The sequence below is a fragment of the Taudactylus pleione genome, unplaced genomic scaffold, assembly GCF_031769625.1.
Source record: "Taudactylus pleione unplaced genomic scaffold, aTauple2 ptg000032l, whole genome shotgun sequence".
Lineage (NCBI taxonomy): Eukaryota > Metazoa > Chordata > Amphibia > Anura > Myobatrachidae > Taudactylus > Taudactylus pleione.
In genome coordinates this window covers 16,926,653-16,932,033 of record NW_028284434.1, presented here as the reverse complement: position 1 = coordinate 16,932,033, position 5,381 = coordinate 16,926,653, and positions in this window count along the sequence as shown.

The following is a 5,381-nucleotide window of genomic DNA, read 5'->3' as shown; positions in this document are numbered from 1 at the left end:
CTTGGTGGTGCCTGGAATCTCCTTATATAGCATAACTAATTAGGAAATGCATTTCCAGGTACCTTGGGTTGGGTTTTATGATGAATTTTATAGTCTCTAAAATATATAAATCAAGCACTTTTGTACAGTATGCTCTGTTTATATACCTGAGTCATAAATTCCTTGTTGGATCCACATACTCACCTACAGATTATTGGACTAAACTCTACTAACATCAAAGGACACATAAAAAGTGTTAGAGTGCAGTTAGATAACCTAGTGTAACATTTAGAATTTGTATTTACAATGTAGTTAAGATTATGCTTAAATGTTTGATAACTTGCTAGATAAAACTGCTGAAGCTTTGGAATGAAAATTAAGTATTTTTCAGAATTATCATGCTGAGTGAGGTAATAAGTCACGTATTGTTATATATCAGTGTTTATATTGTTTACGAACATTGCACAATTTCCTACATAACAGTGTGTAAATATAGCACTGCCATGTATGAATGTATGCATATACACTTCTATGTATGAAAATACATTTGATAATATACGTGATTACAGCTTTTGCAAACATTTCCTTTATTCAAGGTTAAAGATAAAAACACAGCAGCACTTAGTCTTTAGTGTATATAGTACTTATCCAGCAAGAGTAAATAATTATAAAAAATTATTACAAAAATAATAAAAATAACCACATATATATATATATATATATATATATATATATATATATAATGAGAACACAATTTAATAAATAACAATAAATAAAATATAAAATGTTAGAACAATAATGGTCAAATGAACATAACCTGGTACAAATTTCACACACATATATATATATATTTCTAAATATACAATCCAAAATAGCAGGACAAGGGCACTCTCCAGAATTGAACAAAGAAAATATATTTTTATTTTGGCTTCAGCTAGCCTATAATGTTTCAATTCACAACATGTTATGTTGTGAAGTGAAGTTATTGAACATTATAGGCTATATTTTGGATCTGTTTTGATCTTAGAGGCACCCCCCCAATGACATTTCCAAGAGTGTGTGAGTGAGATTTTTGAATGCGAGATTTTTGGAATATATATATATATATATATATATATATATGAATACAAAAAATATTAAAAACGTAATGAACATCAATTGAAAAATGAAGAAAAAATTTCAGACATAACCCAGTTTGAATTTCAAACCAATAAATTGTCCAATATAATTATTTTGGTAGAAGATTTTACAGAGTGAGGGTTCACTTTTCTTCTTTATTGGACTTGACCAATTTCAATATAGATGTAAGTAGATTTCATAGGCTCCAAAACAATCTAAAAAAGACCCATTCACCAAAAAGGCACCTGATACAAGATGGCCAAATGGCCCACTATTAGATCAAATAAACAATACATTTATTAAAATTTCTTGTCACATGACAATAAAATTATTTATATAAAAAATGCTTACACAATGATTTTACAGAAGTAGAGACAGTATTCTGTACTTAACCCCTAGGGGTCAGAATCACAATATGTAGGTTTCTCCCTTCTGATAATCGAAATAGTTCAAACCCAATGCATTTCATCTGTTAAGACTTCATCAGGGGCATAAATGTCAGAAAGTTTTATTGAGAACGCACAGGATCCAGAAGGAAACTGGCAAGGTATTGTCCTCAAAAATGAACTGAATTTTGGAAAATGCACAAAATCCAGATAGAAACTGACAAAATACTGTCTGTATTTAAGGAGTATTACTGACTGTGATGTGTTCAGATCCCAGGACCAAGCTGTAATCTTCCAAAAAATATTGTGGTACATTTTTGAGGACAGTGTCCGGCCAGTTTCCTTCTGGATCCTGTGCATTCTCAAAAAAACTTTCTGACATTTATGCCCCTGATGAAGTCTTAACAGATGAAACGCATTGGGTTTGAACTTTTTCGATTAGCAGAAGGGAGACACCTACATATTGTGATTCTGACCCCTAGGGGTTAAGTATAGGATACTGTATCCTTCTGTAAAATCATTGTGTAAGCATTTTTTATATAAATAATTTTATTGTCATGTGACAAGAAATTGTAATAAATTTATTGTTTATTTGATCTGATAGTGGACCATTTGGCAATCTTGTTTCAGGTGTCTTTTTGGTGAGTGGGTCTTTTTTAGATTATTTTGGAGACTATGAAATCTACTTACATCTATATTGAAATTGGTCAAGTCCAATAAAGAAGAAAAGTGAACCATCACGCAGTAAAATCTTCTACCAAAATAATTAAATTAGACAATTTATTGGTTTGAAATTCAAACTGGGTTATGTCTGAAATGTTTTCTTCCTTTTTTAATTGATGTTCATTACGTTTTTAAGATTTGCACCCCTAAACAGTTTTTGTATTCTTAGATTTCTTGTTCCCACTAACAGGGGTTCTATTTGGGGAGCAACATTTGTATCATACTGTAGCTCAAAATAAGGGCATTTTTACTTAGATATATATATATATATATATAATATATGATAGATATAGCTCAGAGCATGCGCATAAAAAATTTACTGTATTATGAACAATAAATCTCACTTGAGTCCAGCAATGAAACTGAAAATGTCAGTATCCAATTTTCTTTAAAAGACACACCAGGTCCTAATTCATTTGTGTAAGGACCACAGTTCTCCTTTAACATAACACCGGATTCCAGGTCCAAACAATCTGTCAGAATACAATAGAAAGAGAGCGCTCCATGCTGCAGATAAAAAAACACTTTTTAATATCACACAGAAAGAGTTACAAGCACTGATCAACTATGGTGCCACTTGTACCATGTAAAAACAGTGTGAGCTGATCACCACATGGTGTAAACAAGAATGCTCCACTGGACAATCTCCAACTCGCGTACCAGGATCCGTTGGGTGCACACACCCTGCCGCTGGACACTGATAACAGGCCGCTGCTGGTCAGACTACGTCAGTCCTAGACACACTGCCAGTAAAGCCGGGGATCAGTTCTGTGCGTGTCACAAAGCCTTGCCCTAACGAGTTTCTTCATAGACTTCATCAGAGGGCAGGGCTTCGTGACGCAGTAAGCTCATTCATAAGCGGCAGGCTAGCCAATCAGTGTGGAGGTTTACATCCACACCCTTCTCAACACAAGGATGATCGTGTCTGGTGTATATTGCAAGGAGGATTTTTTTGGAGACTGTCACTCAGTACCAGTCCACACTTGTCTTACATAAAAACATCTTTTTCTTTCTAGAAGCATTATTGATATACAGCGATCAATATAAAAATACATGATTTTTCTCCACAAAATCAATACTTAAAGAGACATTAAGTTACAGGAATTAGAAATCTAGAGACTTTGAAAAAAATGAAGGCTAGAATACCAGTTAATACATTACACATTAACTTAAACATCTCTTATAAAGGGAGTTATTTCTATCCCCTCATTAAGACCCTTTGGAATCATAGTATCTAGAGCTAAAATCCAGTATGTCTCTCTTTTTATTAGATCTCTATCCCGATCACCACCACGATTATTAGTATTCATTTTCTCAATGCCTGTGTCTTTTAAAGAAAATTTGATACTGACATTTTCAGTTTCATTGCTGGACTCAAGTGAGATTTATAGTTCACAATACAGTACAATTTTTATTTGCATCCTCTGAGCTATATCTATTGTTTCTTCCTGGGAATCAAACAGATGGTTGCTGCTAATTAATGAGTATTTTATATGTATGCTTTGGTGTTATATTTTAAATTTATTGTATTAGTTATTGCTTATCAGTACCCTATATTGGTGTCTAAATCTAGTAAGCAATATGTTCAGAAATAGTGATCTAAGATCGAAACAATCAAAGGAATGTTAAAACATTTTTGTGGAGAATGATACTCATTCTGGTAATCAAGGCATTAATCCCGAGATATCATGTAGGGAGGATGACTTAATGAGAAAGTTAGAAAGTCTCCTAATCAAAGAAACAAAAACCTGGTGGGACATTATGGGCCTTGAGAACTAAAATGTGGTAGGATTCCAAGGGGCCTTAGGCTTACAAAGAATCCCACATCAAGTTTGGATAATGCCAAATTTATGAAAGAATGGTAGCGAATCCTTGATGAATGTTTGTTTGAATTAATGAGATTATTAATTTTTGAAAAGAAAAAAGGTTTTAAAAGAAATTGATAAGGATTTCAATATTTTAGAAAAAGATATACAGAGATTAAAACAACAAGAGCATTTTAATAAATGTAAAAAGGATATTGAGAGAAAGGTCTCCAATATAGAGGAGAAAATAATAGATACAAAATCCAAAAAAATTCAATGTGATAAAGATGATTATTTAAATAATGAAGTGAGAAATTGGCATACAGTAAGAAAAATCAATAAAGTTACTCAAAACATCAATGGTCCACAAAAAATGAGGGATAAAATAGAGCACCAAGGGAGCAAAATTTCCACCCCAAATAAATTGAAGAGAAGGGAGGAACACTGTGTACAGTATGAGAATAGGTCCTCTAATTTTATATATGGAAATAAAAATAAAAATCAATTTGTGTGGAATCAGATACCATTTAAAAGAACACAGAGAATTCCTTCAATAAAAAGAGATGGGAACATGGACACTATGAAAGGCTAAATACATGAAAATCCTTATAGCAGATTAAAATCTTATAATGATGACTGTGAAAACCAAAATCAGGTTTTTTTTAGATCATCCAACATCTGTAAGACTAAAATACAGGGAAACAGGAAATGTCGTCTATACCCCCCAGAGTCAAAAAAGATGTCTAGAGGATGTAGAGGAAAGGGAACTGCCAAAGAGAACACCAAAGAAAAGATTCCTATAGAGGAAACTCCACAAGTTGGCACCTTTAATCTCTCTAAAGAAGTTTTAAAACCGATAGAGAAACAGGTACTCCAGAAAGGTTTAACCTTTGCACCGTCTTGTCCATTAAACAAAATAAATCTGTACATTGATTTAAATCTGTATATAAGGAATTTAACTCTCAAGCGGCACTTTATAAAAAAATGAGAGGCTCCAATAAGAAATTGGGAACAGAACCCTTTTAATAATACAACCTCTGGCCTTAAACTAAAATCTACCTATTACCCTATAGAGTCTAAAGGACCATATATAGAGATGTTCTCCCAAATGGTAAAACATGAAATATACAACATCAAAGGGGAAGGTATGATGATGAAAAATACGAACCTGAGCAAAAATGAATTTCAAGCTCTAAAGGATCTTGCAAATAACAAAAATATAGTCATCAAAAGTGCTGATAAGGGGGGTGGGATTGTAATCCTACATCGGAAGTACTATGTGGATGAATCTGTAAGGCTGTTAAGGGATTTGTTGTCCTATAGGAAATTGGAGGGAAATCCTACCACAATGTTTTTTGATGATCTAAGA